Raw genomic sequence first — 17,496 nt, forward strand, 5'->3', positions numbered from 1 at the left:
TTTTCATTCATTAAACATGTATTAAATAACTACAATGTGCCAACTATTGTGCTAGATATTGAGAATACAATAATCACCAAAAAAGAGTAACATTTCCTTAAATTTTTGTTGGCTTCATGAAAATGAAGTTCACACTTTCATAATCCATGTCACCTTAGAATTAAATAAATAAATTAAAAGTTAAGTATGAAGAGCTATCTGGTAGACTTGAACTATGACCTGATGATGAAGAAAATTTTGTCCCAGTGTGCTTTTTTTTGGTTAACCATATCTGGAGTAATGTGATCCTTTCTGGACATCACAACTTAAAATTGGGTGTTGATAAATTATGGAGAAGCCAGACACAACAAACAAGGATAAAGAAAATCCTGGAATATAGGGTATTTAATAAGTAGCTGAGGAGTGTTCCAACCAGGGAATAAGAAAATAAATAAATATAAAACCCTCTAGTACTTTCTAAATCTAAAGTGTTCTGATTCAGCTCAAGGCTTCGGTGTCGATGATGAACAGTTCACCTCTTCCTTCTCCTCACTACACAGGTGGACTATGTTCCTAGCTTTGCCTCTAGTTAGAAAAGGTCGTATGACTGAGTTCTAGCCAATATAATAGGAAAAGAAGTACTTTGTACCAATTCCAAGCATGTCCATAACAACCTCACGTGTGTCTGTCCTCTCACCATCTGCAGACTTGGTGCACAGCACAGTGACCTTGGAAGTCAGTGCTGAAATTAGTAGTGCCACAGAATGGAAGGAGTTGCATTCCCTGAGTCACTATCTGGAAAAGAGCTTCCACCAAGGACATAAAATTATTCTGGATTTTACATAATTGAGAAGTATAATTTTACCTGTTTAAGCATTTACACATTTTTTTTTTCTTTTTGACAACAGCCTAACAAGATTTAAGGGAGGAATAGCTCATACAATGGTGTGAACACCCAAACATCATACTTATGAATCACAAATGTTTTTTTTAAAATTAATAACCTTTACTAATACAGATTCTTAAGTTCCCCCATCCAATTTTCATTTCTAGTGCCTGCCTAATTAATCTTAATGGAATTCTACTTATCATAATCCTATTTCCCTCAGGGAGGTGCTCTTGAAGGGAAAGCTTTGTCATTACCTAGAATTCTTTTGGTCATAGAAACTGGCACATCATTTTGTCACTGGTCCAACTTCTTTAAAGGAAAGAATATTTCATACTCATTCTCCATCAGAAATTTAAGTGTTTCCTCCTCAAAGAAACTGAGTTACCTAAAGATTCTTTCATGCTTTTGTTTATATCTTCAGGAATGATCAAGGTATACATCAGGCAATTATTGACTGGGTCAATTAATTATAAATGTGAAGATGTGCATCTGAGCTTTTTGACTCTTAATGAGAAAACCAGACAGAGCAACATTTTGCAAAAAGAACAGAGACTATGTATGAATGCAAACACATAAAACATTTTAGTGGTAACATATCTCTATGCACATGTTTGTATATAAATGAGAACAGGTTGACTTCAAATCAGTTATTTCCGTGTATAAAACTAACAGCTTCCTTTTTTGTTCTCTTTACTACATCAAGGAAACCCGGATATGTAGCTATTTTTAAAATACACACAGGGTTTCCCTGAGCAAATGGTCTTTCACTAAATTAGTAAATGAGTAATGGTAATAAGATTACTGTGGGAATAGCACATGCCAGAAAATATAGTGCTCAGGAATCAAAAAACAAGCAACCAAGACTTTCAAGAAATCTTAATTTTCTGCTACTGAACAAACACATCTGTTCAGCTCAAGGCCAAATAGCTAATAGATCCCTGATTTTTATGAGCATAAATAAAAATTTATGCTATGCTCAAGGGCAATGCATTCTTACCTTTCTCAGGGATTTGCACTGGAATCAGAAATAAGAATGAAAGAAAAATATGGGCTTGTTATTTTCAGAGTCTAAGAATAAAAGCTAGTGCTTGGTAAGTAGAAAACATCTAATTAAAGTGTACCTTAATGATATTCTAGAAACCTAGACCTGCCCCGTTGGGCCTTCTGAGACTTCTCCACTTGCACAGATCACATAGCACAGTAGTTACACACTTCTACATCTGCCTTCTTCTCCTTAGCTAAGATTCATGAGGACAGGCCTCATTGTTGACCACACATTTGAGCCCAGGGAATTGGCACCATCAAAGCCTTTAGTAAATGTTCATTAAATTCTTACTGTGTAATCTTGGAATTTTCCTAAAAGCATCAATCCAATTGTGATGATTTTTCTCCCTGTTATGAGTAAACTTTGAAGAACAGACACAAAATGAATCAAGTTTCACTATCTGTGTGACCTCTAAATTAGTGAGGTTCAAGTCAGCTAAGAGCAAATGATGCTAAAGAGCTTATCTAGGTTTTACCCTACCAGTAACAATCCCTCTTCTAATATTACCTTAACTAGAAATTATGTTCTATGAAAACAGAAACACATCTGTCTTACTCAAGACAGTACCCCAGCATGCATGCAATAAAGTAAATGACTGATCTCTCTTGTGTAATTTTTTGAGAAAGTTTCAATGATATTAGCTTATCAAGACGAATCCTTGACATGATCACTTCTCTGATTCTCTTCGTATGTTTCCAACTTGTCAGCTGGCTTACCTCAATATATTAATTTTTTTATCACTGCTGTAAAAGATTTCAAAAGCTTAGCTTATTAGTTCACAGGTCTCCTGGTCAGAAGTCCATGCAGGCTCAGAGTCTAATCTGAATCTCGTAAGGCTGAAATCAATGTCAGTCAAGATGGTTTCTCATCTGAATGCTTTGGGGGAAAAATCCACTTACAGGCTCATTCAGATAGTTGGCTGAATTCAGGCCCATAGGATTGTGGGACTGAGATCTTTGAGTCCTTGCTGCTTGTTGATCAGAAGTCATACTCATTTTCCAAAGCCACCCACATTCTGGGGCTATTGACCTCTTTGTCTTAAGCCAGCAATGGTGGACTGAGACCTACTCACACTTCAGATCTTTTTGATCCTCCCTTCTGCATAATGTGTACTATCTTTTGCAGCCAGGTTCAGGTGATTCCATTGGGCCTGGCTGGATAATCCAAGATCATCTTTCTATTATAAGGTGAATTGATACTTCACTTCCACCTGCAAAATTCCTTCAGAGCAGTATGAGATTATGTTTGAGTAACTAAGTTTGGGAATTTGATGGGACAATTTTAGAACTCTGCCTACTACACACGGAGTAACCAAATGAAAGAGCCCCGAATGATAACCAGTCTTTATGTATTATCTCAGAAATCATATCCATTGTTTCTACCATATTCTAATTGTTAGAAGCAAGTCAGTAAATGCAGCTCACAAGGGAAAGGAAGAAAATACACCATGCTTTGGATATTAGTAGACAGGGATCACTGGGGACCACCTGAGAAGTTGCCTACCACAGAAAAGAAAGAAAATGGCATCCTCTTGTCTAGATCAGCTATTAAAAGCATTTATGTAATCACAGTGATAGAAACATTGAATATGAATCTAAGAAAAATTATTATAGCATTAAATTAAGAGGAGAAGGTGATAGAATAAAAATGTGTTTAATAGAAAAGGGAAGAAAGAAAGCTAAGCCTGCCTAGCTGATGTGGGAATTCTTAAATATGGCATATAAAGAAGTGGTACTTAATAGGTTCTTTGGTGACACAAAGGGGAAATATCAAATAATCAGGTAAAACTCTGGGACAGGGAAATGTTACCATGGGAGGGTTGTTCATGAGGATGGCTATTGTTTATAACAAACCTTATAGAACTTGTTAACTCTTTAAACCAGGTATGCCTATAACTTTGATTAGAACAACAAGGAAAAACCAAAACTGAGGCAGCAGAGGAAAACCGTGAAATCATTTTCATTCAGTGAAAACAATTTAATGCATCTCTGAAATAGGAAAACTTTAGCCCAATAAAAACAAAACAGGAGGATGCTGTTGACAAAGACTAAGACCAGTTCAGTGGAACTGCAGCTATCTGTCCAGCTGCACACTAACCATCCTGACCCATGTGCACCCTTGGGGCCTATGACAAGTGACCAGCAAGGCCAGTTCCCAAACTGCCTCTCTTTGCTACCACCTTCATTTTTTATTCTGGCTAAACTGCTTCTCCAGATTTGTTTTTATTGCTAGATATCAGTCTAGCTTCTATGCTTTAGAATATTTTGAATGTTAACTTTATAGTGTTGGATTATTTGAAAGATGATGAAGTCTGTTCCTGGGCCAAACTCACTTCCACCATAGGACCCCCCTGCCCTTGCTGTTCTGCAGCCATGGACTATGGCTGGCTGACCTCTGCTGCCTCCTCCTTGTCATTCATTGTTTCCTTCTCAAGAGTCTTTTCCTGACTACCCAGACTAAATGTGCACTCTCCCGCAGCCACTCGTCACTGTCTGTCACTTCACCCCATCTTGTTTTATTCTAGCATTTGTCAAAATGCAAGCTTATCCTGTTCATTTAATTTTGTTTTATTCACCGTGGTATTCCTGGGGTCTATAAGTATCTAACATATGTACCAGTTAGCCAACATGATTGTTGAATGAAAAAAATGAATCGGGTAGCATATTAGTCCAATTTTACCAAGTCACCCTAAAACTTGATGTCTTAAAATAAGCATGTCTTTCTTGCCCATGGATCTGTGGATCAACTTAAATTCAGCTGATGTTGGACGAGCTCAGCTGGGCTTGGATCCAGGCATGGGCTCTGTTCAGTTTCACACCATGTGTTTCCTCATGCCTTGAGCTATAGACTACCCTTGGAAAACAAGAAGGCAGGCAGAAGCATACCATGCTTCTTGAGGCCCATTATACGACTGGCACCCTGCTAGCTGTAGGCACTTTCCACTAATCAAATCACATCACATGACCAAGATTAAACATCAGTGGAGTGAGTGGGAAGGAACAGTCTGGCCACCATCATTTGTGATTATTATTTTTTTAAATATTTAGCTATTTTTCTATTTTTTTATTCTAATTTTTTACATATGACAGCAGAATGCATTACAATTCATATTATACAATTTTTCATATCTCTGGTTATATACAAAGTATATTCACACCGTTCATGTCTTCATACATGTACTTAGGATAATGATATCCATATCATTCCTCCGTCTTTACAGCATGTATACAGATAGAATTTTCCATGTTATTGCAACTGATAAAGCACTAAATATGTCACAGAATATTTAAAACCATAAAAATTTGATCTTGCCCAACCACTTCATTTGCAGACAAAAAATTAAAAAACATATCCAGAAAAACAGGAATGAAAAGAAACACTTTAAAGTTACATGGCAAAGGAACAGTCATATTAAATTATGATCAGTAAGTCAATCTGATCTGAATGAATTAATAAATAATTACACTGGTATAAAGGATCCAGTAGAGGAACAGAAATTGAAACTATAAGAAAGGTAGGCCTTTGAGTGGAAGATTCTTCTCAAAGGGAAGAAAGAATGGTAGGTACATAGACATACTTCTAGGTAATAAGGAAGGAAAAATTAGAATTGGAAGTTCAGATCGGTAAAACAAAATACAACACTTGTTTGACTTAAAATAATACACCTAACAATAGTGTGCATTTACATACATCATGATTGGTGATAGGTTCTCAGACTCTGAAACCCCAGGCTAGGTGGCTGCCCCACTTAGCAGCACCATAGGAAGGTTTCAATCTCTCAACACAAAGTCTGTAAGTGTTGCTATTTTTCCACTGGGATGATCCCAATTCTCAGTGATATAGATGTCAGAATCCTTTGTCTCAACTTAAGGCAGAAGGGTTGTATAGGTGGCATGAGGCAAAAGATCAAAGTTTGGAATAGTATCTGAGGGAAATGGGAAAGAGATGACCAACAGCATCTGAAGACCTAACCACCACCAGAGGGTTGGCAGCACTGAGATTAGACAATGAATCAGAAGCAGTACCATCTACATGGATGCATGATTTCCTGTAGTGCTCTCCTCTGTTCAACCATGTATGGAATGCTATGTGAAAACAGGTAGAGTTTCTACCAAGCAGATTATAGTCTAATCAATACATAGCCAGAATGAGTTAATGACTAGAGAAAGAATTCAGTTATAATTCAGAATTTAAAACTAAAAACTGAGACATGGATTCATGCAAATGTAACCTTTCCATCTCATCTGCCAGTATCAAATGTCACTGTCATTTAATTTTCTAAAAAATTGCAGTCATATACAGTGCTTAAATGCAAAGTTTAATGAAGTCAATAAAGTATGGGCATAAAACAGCAGAATGTAAATTCTATTCCTGTCCTTTACTACCTAATTAAGAGATAAATGTCATTTACCTTGAGATAATATTTTCACAAAAGCCCTTAGAAGAATTTCAGCTCAAATATTCCAAAGAACCACTGATGGCCACTATTATACAACATACAGAGAAATAAACCTCTATAAAATGGCTGTTTAATATTAACTATTAGTGTTACAGAATGATAAAATTGTACAGAACTTTGCTTTGGTCCAACCATCTCATTTATAGATAGAAAATAAACAAGGACATGAAGAAGTGCAATAAATTTTGCAGAAGGCACACAACAAATTAGTAGCAAATAAAAAAATTCAAACTCCCCTGATTCCCACTCCAGGGCCATTCTACTGCTTTAGTCTGTTCCCTTAACTGTACTTGGACACATTATCAAGCAGGTGTCCCAGATTACCATGATGAGCAGCTTTAAACAAAGAAGGAAAAGAAAGGCCTCAAAGGGATAGTTGTATACAATCTCACTCTCTGTTCTTCATGAATCAGCAGAGCCTCAGAGGAGTAGCCCCATCACACAGAGACTGAGGGGCATACAGTCCATGATAATGGCACAGTCAGCAGCAGACCCTTCAAGGGGCCGACAGAGCCAGGGTATCTAACATTCAAAGGTGTTTTCTGGTAAGGAAGTCATATACCATCTAAAAATCTGAATGAATATGGTAACTGTATGGGAGTAGAAGGTGTCATTTTCTTTTTCTTTTTTTTTTTTAAAAAAAAGTTTGTGAAGTCACTGGGTGCTGACTCAATCGTATGGCAACCAGGATGCTGGAAAGAATATAACCACCCACCCCCATCTTCACAGCTCAGGATTCACACCAGTGAAGGGATGCTAATATGCTGTTTAATGATCTAATTTCCATTCTCCATAAGCCTCCCAAAGATACAGACCATAAACCTTGAATTTCTGACATTTCCGACTACTTCATCCATTTTTCCCTCTTCACATTTCCAATATTCCCTGTTATAGGTTTTAGGAAGTTGCAGGGTATATCTCAAGTTATTCCAGGATCATATGCAGAAAAGATCTTTATCTTTGGTCAAACAATTCATGGGGTATTTTGTTGTGTTCATTTCATTTTAGGAAGTTCATGAAGAAAACAAGCACGAGAACTGACAAAGTCTAAAATAATTGAAGAAATTTAGATATTTAGCCTGCAAAGAACATACATCAAAAAAAAAAACCTGATTTCTCCAAATGTTTTTATAATAATTGTCTTTGCGTTTGCAAAAATTATGCACTTGTTAGTTTTTAAAAAGTCAATTAATACAAAAGAAGATCCAAGAGGATCAAAAGACTTCTCAAAAAGTCTAAGCATATGTCATGGATTTGGAAGAATATGTGATGAATTGGGAAAGCCTTCCCCATTCATTCTGGAACTGGTAGATTCTCTGGGTTAGGAAAAGAGAATCCAAGGTGAACATGACTTGTGTAGAATATGTAGGTCCATTGAAAGAGAAGCTGGATGAGGGAATGATAGTGCCCCGAATGAAACTGAGGACTCAGAACAGAGCCCTATGGGACACAGAATCTAGAGGAGGAAGACAGGGTGCTTTGTCAGCAAACACTGGCCCACAGCTGCCTCACAGTGTTCCTGGCCCTGGTGGGCCAAAGAGCGACCAAGATATCCTGGGAAGCCAAGAATGCATGAAATTGTCAGGGTCCTAAGCAATCTTGGAGCATTTGATGGCCTAGAATGGACTGAGAGCTGCACATTCAATTCCTTGACACACGAAAGGTCATGGAAGGAGGATTGAAGATTTTAGCAACTTCAGAAAGGCTTTCATTTAAGAACATGTGACAGCTAGTCAGCAATCTGCGTGGATTAATCACAGACAATGAAATAAGAATAAAGACATCTCAAATATCAGGATCTACTGATGACAAGCCATCATCTATACCACCCCCCTCACCCCCAGAACTCACACACATATCATGGAGGAAAGACAGAGCAACTCAAATCAATTGAAATTATACACCAAAATTTCAGTGATAGGAATATTCAAAATAGAATTTTTCTTTCTAGCCTACTAACTCACATTTCTTCTATCCCTTGACTTGTGGTCTGTGAGTATGCTATGTGGCTTCAATACATGTTATGATGTATATTAGAAGCCCTTTTCTTATCCTCAACTAACTCCCTCTTTTAATGCCTGGGTATTGCAGGTGAGTTGGTAACAGTGTCTCTCAAATTGAATTCTAATGCCACTATGATTAAATTATCTTGTTCATGTGAAATCTGCATTCAGATTATCTATATAATTACCAATATTATCTGGATGGTGGAGTCCTTTTTATTATGCCAAAATAGGAAAAGTAAGCCTTTTAAAAATAGCATAATTCAATGAAAAAGTTAACATCATCATTAAGTGATGTCTCTGAGTTCAATTAAACATTTAGCCCCTTAGTGGAACAGGAGACCCCAGTGGGATGGCCTGTTAAGGTCTGGAGCAGTGGCTACCAGGATGCATGTGCTTTTGCATCTAAAACTCACCGACTTTTCTATCTTAACTTTATAAATAGGTAACATTTGGCACTGATTTTTTTCCCGACATTTGCATATATTTTGTGTGAACTCATTTATTTGATCCTTACAGAAATCTCTAAGTTCAAGACCATTATCGTGATTGACAGCTCAGGAATCCAATGGGTAGAGGAAAAGCAACTGGCTCAAGGTCAAAGAAGTTGTACTGACCAATCCAGGTCTGCAGGCCTCCAAAGCCTACTTTCTTAATTATTAAGTTATTCAACCAGCCCAATAATCCCCTACCCACCCAATGCTAAAAAAATGCAAGTTAAAAGAAAAATATCTGGTCGTTCAGGGACACAATCCATGACAATGTATTTATAATTCAGGAAGAGGAGGCGGGGGAGGGCATTCTCTACTAACCATGGTAAGCAATCTGTTCAGTCCCCAAAGCATGAAGTTTGATTTTCTTTTTATCTGGTTTTTATGTTCAAGGGAATATAAATGTCAGGAATCAAGCATTCCCTCTGGATGGTGGAGTAATAAATAACTTTCATACCATTTTGCACAGATGCTATAACTAAATTGAGACCAGGAAAGATACAGACAACTATAGCAACACACTGATGATGAATCTATTTTTGAGAGCAACTATTAAATTAGAAAGGTTTGTCAAGTTTAAAAAAAGAAAAAACTTCAGAGGAAATAATTTGGGCACAATTCTAAGAAATTCAAAGGAGATTTAAAGATAGAGTGAATGATCACTTCCCTCATTTTAAACAAAATTCTGAATGCTTTTAAAGCATAAAAGCAAAAGAAAATTTTTATACCTTGAAAGGCCTAAAATGCTACTTAGAATACAGGCAAATATTTCTGAAATGATAAAAACTTTACACTCTAAATTGTACAATATATCTAGTAAACAAATAATACTTTCCAAATAATATTAAAAGTATTATCATTTTGGGCTGGGGAGGTGGCTCAAGTGATGACGCACTTGCCTGGCATGCGCAGGGTGCTGGGTTCGATCCTCAGCACCACATAAAAATAAAATAAAGATGTTGTGTCCAGTGAAAACTAAAATAAATAAATAAATATTAAAAAATTCTTTCTCTATCACTCTCTTTTAAAAAAAAGTATTATCATTTATCTGTCTTTAGTGAAAGTCACACTTAAAACTAAGTTAGAAACAGTCATCCTAAGTTGAATAAATTTAATTTCCTTATTAAATATTTTGTACCACTACAGGCCAGTAATAATATCCCTGGGTATTTATCTTAAGGTAATAATACAAAAATGTCAATAACAATAAGTATTCAATGAAACATCATTTTAAGCAATATATCATAAAGAGAACCAAAATGTAGGAAACTAATAATTTACTCAGTAACAATTATTTGGCATATATTATCTGGATACTTTGCTTATGGTATTGGATTCAATAGGATTAATCTAGATATTATTTTCATAATGAGGAAATAAATTCAGAGGTTACCTGTCAAAGATCAAACTGCAAGTTAATAAAGGATCAAAATATAATCTAAAAGAATCAAATAGAAAGATAGTTAATTAATTATATCTACAAATTTATTATTATTTATGCAGGCATTGAAACTAATAGTACTGAAGACCATAAAGCAGCATAGAAAGTGCTTAAGATTTAATATTTAAATGTGTTTATGCCAGCATGCATTTTATTGCCTCGGTGCTCTAATTAAATAGGTAAAATCATCTGTACCAACAGGTGATGAGTAGAACATATGAACAGCTCATATTTGTTAAGGTAGTAGTTAGAAATGACTTTTCTTAATTCAAAATCTTCCATTTTTCATTACATTTAAGAAATATTTATTAAGAGCCTACATCCATGAGCAAAATAAAGTCCTTGTCCTCCTGGAGATTATATTTCAGTAGGGGAGAAAAATAATAAAGAGATAATGTTTCATGATATCAATAAATGATAAATGCTATGAAGAAAAATGAAGGTGGGGAGGATGGAGAGTTGATGGTGTTCACTTTGGAAACACTGGACACAGAAGATGTCCCTACATGGTAGGGAGGGAGTTTTAAGAGAAATAACATGGGCAAAAGTCCTGAGTCTGAAATGTGATGCCACATAGATATGTTAGGCATAAATAGAATAAGAAAGGCTATAAAGCTGTGCCTGCATCTAACAATTATGTAAAAATCACTGAATAAAGAAATAAAAGGTATGTTGGTGGTGAGTTATATTGGTATAAATTAGTTTTTAAGAGCTCTAGAAGACTGCCTGGATTTAAATCTCTGTTTTTTGACCTCTGGGAGTTTATAGTCAGTCTGTCTCATCTATAAAGTGGGAGTAATAATAGTACCTGTAGATACTATAGCATTACAATTAGATATGATAAGCAGAGTAATATGCCGATTTGTCCACATCCTAATCTCTGGAATCTACATGATACCCTACAAAAACAAAGGGGAAATAAATTGCAGCTGGCTTTAAACTAGGGAGATTACCTGGGGTTATCTATTCAGGCCCTAAATGACGACCAGGAACCTTAAAAGTTAAAGATGGAGGTAGAAGAAGGGAGAGGAGTGAGAGAGAGATGCCTGTTTGGGCTTTGAAGATGGAGGAGGGGGCCCTGAGGCAAAGAATGTGAGCTGCCTCCAAAAGCTGGAAATGGTGAAGAAACATCCTTCCCTAGAGTCTCCAGAAAAATAACAAAAATTACATGCTGCTGACGCCTTGATTTTAGCCCAAACATATCAGAATTCCCAACTAGAGAACTATAAAGATAATAAATTTGTGGTGGTGCAATCTACTGAATTAGAGTAGTAATAGAAAACTAATACAGGAGAATGAAATGGATTTTTAGTGAGTAAAATATTTAGAATAATATTTAATTTAATAATAATGAGCATTCTCTAAGCTGTTAAAATATTCACAGTGGTGTTTTCTCCCATGTTTTTCAATAAACAGTAAGTATGATTTGGTTTTTTCTTTAAAAATAAGGGGAGAAAATGTTTAAAAAGAGAAACTAGTTCATTAGGATTAATACCTGAAAAGGAAGATTTTAATTGTTATTAGGATTACTAATAAAATACCTGAAAAGGCAAGTTTTAATCGCAGGAAAACAAATTAATTGAAATGTAAAATAGAAATAAGAAAACACAGCAAAAAAACTCTTCCTTAAATTAAATAGACCTTATGTTTTTAAATTGCATTCTTTAGTTGCTAACAAAATACTGACAAGTTGCTGGGACTGGAGTAGATTAAAAGAGGTTTCATTTTGGGTAAGTGATTTATAGACTATGAGGAAAACCGTGAATCCATCTAGAATCCAGATGTGGGTCAGTAACCTAAGGTATGGGGTCCAGTAAGTTCCTTTACAGACAAGAATCATAAAAGCTTGGTATTTCACTCCTAGTAAAAGCCTCTAGGAATTTGTGAATTTCATTTTCCTTCCAACAGAAAAGTGACAAATCAAATTGTAGCAAGTAAACTCAAGCACCCCCTCCCTCAATTCTTGGCTCAGTCAGGTCTCCAGGGCACTCAAAAATTTCAATTCCATCCAAACACTTAGCAAGCATATCCCATATGTATGGCTTGACCCAGCATAAGTAGCACTGAACTTACAAACAGTACATAATCTGTAACTTTTATAGTTGAAAAAAATACAGCAGTATGAACATTTACTGCTCATACTCAATTTCTTATTCAAAAATATTTATTGAATGTTAGGAACATTTTTCAGATATGAAATACTTTCAAATGCACTTCATGGATTCTCAAATAGTTTGTAGGAAAGAAACAGGAAATTTTGTAGATTTTCTACTTTACTGCTTTGGAATTACTTTCAGATTCCTCACCATTTAGATATCTGGGGGGGGGATAGTCAGAATATTTATAATTTTGTAAGAATTATGTAATAAGACATTTGTCAAAATGGTAGATTTTGAGATAGTGCTTTCTGTTTTTTAATTTCACTTTTACTAGAGTAACACACACACACACACACACACACACACCCCAAATATGTACCCAGCCATCTGCTTTCCCAATTCCAACACCCCAGAAAATGCCACTTTCAATGATTTGTCTGTTTTTTTCTGGTGCTTACTTTCATATTTCTAAATATCTTAATTATATTGCTCTTTTATGATTTTATAAAATTTAAAATGTATCAATGCAAAATGAGAATTTAATTCACAGTCAGGCCCCTACCCTCTTACAAATGTACAATCATCCCTCAGCATCCATGGGGGATTGGTTCTGGGACTCCATGAAGTACCATCATCTGGAGTGCTCAAGTCCCTTATAAAATGGTGTTATGTTTACACATAGCCTATACACATACTCTCATATACCTCTAGATTTCTTATAATGCCTAATGCAGTATAAATGCTATGAAAGTAGTTGTACTAAATGGTTTAGAGAATAGAAATAGGAAAAAAAAAGTCTGTACATGTTCAGTATACATATAATTTTTAAATTTTATTTTATTAATTTTAGTACCAGGGAGTGAACCCAGGAGTGCTTAACCCTGAACCATATCCAATACTTTTATAATTTTTATTTTGAGACAGAGTCTCACTAAGTCACTTATGGCCTCACTAAATTGCTGATGCTGGCTTTGAACTTGATATCTTTCTGCTTCAGCCTCCTGAGTTGCTGGGATTACGAGTGTGAACCTCTGCACCCAGCTTTCTGCAAATAGTTTCATCCCTCACTTATTTGAATATTGGATACAAAATCCAAGAATATAGCACCCACTGGAACCTCATTTTTTTCTATTCTTCTAAAAGAGCTGTATCACTTTTTTTGTGATACATAATCAATATTTATTGTTTATATTTTGTGACTATATAAAATACTGCAGTGGCGATAAAGATACTATATTCTAATTGCATTCCTTTTCTCCTATAATACTTGACTTCATGAATTTTTTCAGTTCAGTTGTTCGCTTTACTGTGCAAATATTACTCAACCCTCAACTCTGACAGAGCTGAACTTCAACACAACAGGAAGTCCATCAGTTTTGTTTTTGATTGACTGATTGATTGCAGACATGGCTGCTGGAATCCTCTGATTCTCCCACTTTGAACTGGACTGGTTGGTTCAGAGCTCTGCCTCAACACAATCATTCCGTGACTTGACTTCTCCTTCATTCTGAAAATTATCTTCACCTCCAATCTTGTTTCCAAGATGCTTTACCTTCTCTCTTGAATGATGTCCTGATGTCTTGGAAACAAATCTTGTTTCCAAGATGCTTTACCTTCTCTCTTGGATGATATCCTGACTTCAGGAAAATACCATCCTTCAGGAGCTTCCAGAATAGGATCCTTAGGACCTAAATTTGTTGAGAAATTACAAAAATGGACCTTCTACCCTCATGCTTAATTGTTAGTTTGACTAACAGTTAGGATTCTGGTTTGTAAATTGAAATGGTTAAAATATGCTATTCTGGCATACTGAGTTAAATGCATTTGAAGAACAGCAGGTGCAAAAAGATCACTCTAATCTTCTAATCCATTTCTCTTATGGTTTAGATGTTAGGTGTCCCCCAAAAGCTCATTCAAGAGACAATTCAAGAACATTCAGAGTTGAAATTATTAGGTTAAGTCTATCATAACCCAATCCTTTGATGGGGATTAATTGAGTGGTAACTGAAGGCAGGTAGGGTGTGGCTGGAGGAGGTGAACATTTTCTTAAGTGGGCTCCTATGCCACATAGCCACATAAAGCATTTATAAGTAAATGTGTATGTTTCTATCCTGCTATGCTATCTTATATTAATGAAATTCTATGGCAGTTGTGACCCTAATAGAATGGAGATGGAGTTTTGTCACCCCTACAAAACCTGCCTACTTCTAACATTCTGTATTGTTTTTGCGAGACTAAACTTATTCTAATTCCTGATTAGTTATGAATAATCTACTATGTTTAAATGTATGCCCTCAAATTCACAAGCTAGAAACTTAATTCCCACTGCAACAATGCTGTGAAGTGGGGCCTAATAGGACATGATGAGGTGACAGGGGCTCTATGTCTGTGGATGGATTGTTATTGCAGGAGAGGGCTAGTTATCACTAGATAACTAATTTTTTAAAGGACAGTTCAGCCCCATCTTGCACATTTGCTCTCTTGCCCTTCTACATTCTGCCATGGGATGGCACAGCACAATGGCTCTTTCCAGAGGCCAGCGCTATGCTGTTGGATTTCCTAACCTCCAGAACTGTGGGACAAATGAACTTCTTCTATTGATTATTAATCACCTAGTTCTTAGAATTCTGCTATAGTAGCAGAAAAAGAATCAAGACATAACTTTTCCATCTCTCTTGGGGGTCTTTTAGAATTTTCTCTCATCATGAGTATCCTAAAATATTTATGATGAAGGACCTTGCTTTAGTTTATGTTTTTCATTGTCTATTTGCTAGCCAATCTTCTAGCCTTTTTTTCTTGAAACTTAATTCCTATAATTCTGAGAAGTATTTTTAGAATATATCTTAAATATTTTTCATTTCCTCTGGTTCCTCCTTTTGGAACTTCTATTATTATGATGATGTCAACTGATCCTTTAATTTCTTATTCTATTCCAGCACTTTAGGGAGATATATTCTGAAATATTTCCTCAATTCTATTTTCTAAGCTTTCCATTCCACTGAGTGCTTAATTTCTGCTATTACTTTTTAATATCCAAATCTTACTTTTTTAAAGAAATCTGTTCTTTTTATGGGAATGTTTTCTTTTATTTCTAAGAATATTAAAAGGTTTCTTATTTGTTCAGTTCACTGTTAATCTTTCTTTAAACATCTTATGATTTGTGGGTACCTGGATGCCTCTGTGTGGCATTTATTGACTAGCAGGCATCACTGCAAGATAATCTGGCATGGACACGGTTGTCCTTTTGAAGAACCACAAAAGTGGTCTCTGCAGCAGTTCACGCTTGGGTATATTATGTTTCACAAATAAGAGTCTTCCAATCTCCTGATTTAGGAAAACGGACATAGTTCCAAGTTTCATGGCTGGTGTTCAAGAAGACAGGTGAGGTGGGGTGGCGGTCTCATTTTTTGCAGGGTAAAGCTCCCTGCTTAAATCCTGTTTTCAGTAAAAGGTCTCTATTTTACCCAAAGAGGACAGCTGTACCTGCTTGTGGGCCCCTGTGATTCACCCTACCTAGATGAATCCTTAAATGAGCAAATTTCAATATTTGGACAGCGTATAGAGGACAGTTGTCCTAGGAAAGAAGACTTGGAGGCCTAAGTGCTAATGTAAATAAATATTTTCAACCCATCCATCTGTTTTTAGCCCCATCCTACACCTCCTACTTTTTTCCAGATACCTGCAGTCTCAAATTCCTGAGACTTTTCCAAGTTATGCAGGATGAACCTGTTTGCTTGTATTGGCTTTCCAAGCTGTAGGCTTGGATCTCTGATTTTTTTTTCAGGCCAGTTAAGTCAGTTATTTCTAGTTCCTCCAAATTCCTGCTTTCAGATTTTAAAAAATCAGTTTGCTATAAATTCATGCACCTCTTTCCACGTGAATGTGTACCTTTAAAAAAAAAAAAAAAAAAAAAAAACCTTTGTTGTCACTTCAGTGAGACTTGGGGAGGAAGATGAGGTAAACACAAGGTTTACCCTACTATGTTTACCTAGAACAATGCTGCCTTTTATTAATAAAATAGTTCAATATCCCTTTATTCTCTTGATGCTACTTTGAGATTTTGTAAGTATGAAGTAGTCTCTTAAAGGAACATATGATGCAGGTCGGGAGGCTGAGACAGGAGAATCGCAAGTTCAAAGCCAGCCTCAGAAATGGTGAAATGCTAAGCAACTCAGTGAAACCCCATCTCTAAAATTCAAATAGTATTGAGGATGTGGCTCAGTATCTGAGTGCTCCTGAGTTCAATCCCAGGTACCAAAAAAAAAAGAAAGAAAGAAAGAAAAGAAAAAAAAAGAAACATATGATTATTGGAAGCAAAGGCATTCTTAAATACCTATCTTCTTCATTTTTCAGAAAATGAAACACTTTTATAAGCACTTTCTAGTAAAATGGAACTAATATTGTATCTACCTCATAATAAAGAGTACAACCAGAAGAATGGGATCCTAATTAGAATAAGTTATACTCCGTGTATGTATAATATGTCAAAATGCACTCTACTGCCCTATATACTGGGAAAAAACAAATTTAAAAAAATAAAAATCTATGAGACAATTCACAAAGGCTACCTGACACATAGTAAAATGTCAAATGTTAATTTTTTTGGTGGGGTGGGTACTGGGGATTGAACTCAGGGACATTTGACTCCTGAGCCACATGCACAAATACACCCTCTTTTGTATTTTATTTAGAGACAGCTGTCACCAGCTGGCCGGGCTGGCAACTAAAAGGCCTCACCAACACAGAAATACCTTTTTCAGGGGTCAGGGACAGCTCTGAGACATCAGGAGTCAGCTCCCACGCTGAAGGGCAAGGGGAGCAAGGGAGGCAAGAGGCAAGAGAGCGAGCACACCCCAAACCCCCCTATTTATTGGGGAGAAGACATTCTATAGGCTATTTCACCCAAATAAGACAAGGGGTAGGATTTTGAAGGGTGGAATCTTGCTTGATGATGTCTTGTGGTCAGCAGATTGGTTGACATCTTGGCTAGTCACACCCGTCTCAGGTGCTGTGTGGGATCACAAGCAGAGTGAGAGGAAGGCACACTTGCATTATAAAGTCCAATCAGCACACAATGCCAGACCAGTCCC

The 17,496-nt window shown here is 36.2% G+C and overlaps 1 pseudogene; it reads right to left on the minus strand.

Annotated features, from left to right (window-relative positions):
* Window positions 1-870: 870 nt before the first annotated feature.
* On the minus strand, window positions 871-966 carry LOC114089073 (small nucleolar RNA U13; annotated as a pseudogene).
* Window positions 967-17,496: the final 16,530 nt, after the last annotated feature.

The sequence above is a fragment of the Marmota flaviventris genome, chromosome 9 (assembly GCF_047511675.1).
Source record: "Marmota flaviventris isolate mMarFla1 chromosome 9, mMarFla1.hap1, whole genome shotgun sequence".
Lineage (NCBI taxonomy): Eukaryota > Metazoa > Chordata > Mammalia > Rodentia > Sciuridae > Marmota > Marmota flaviventris.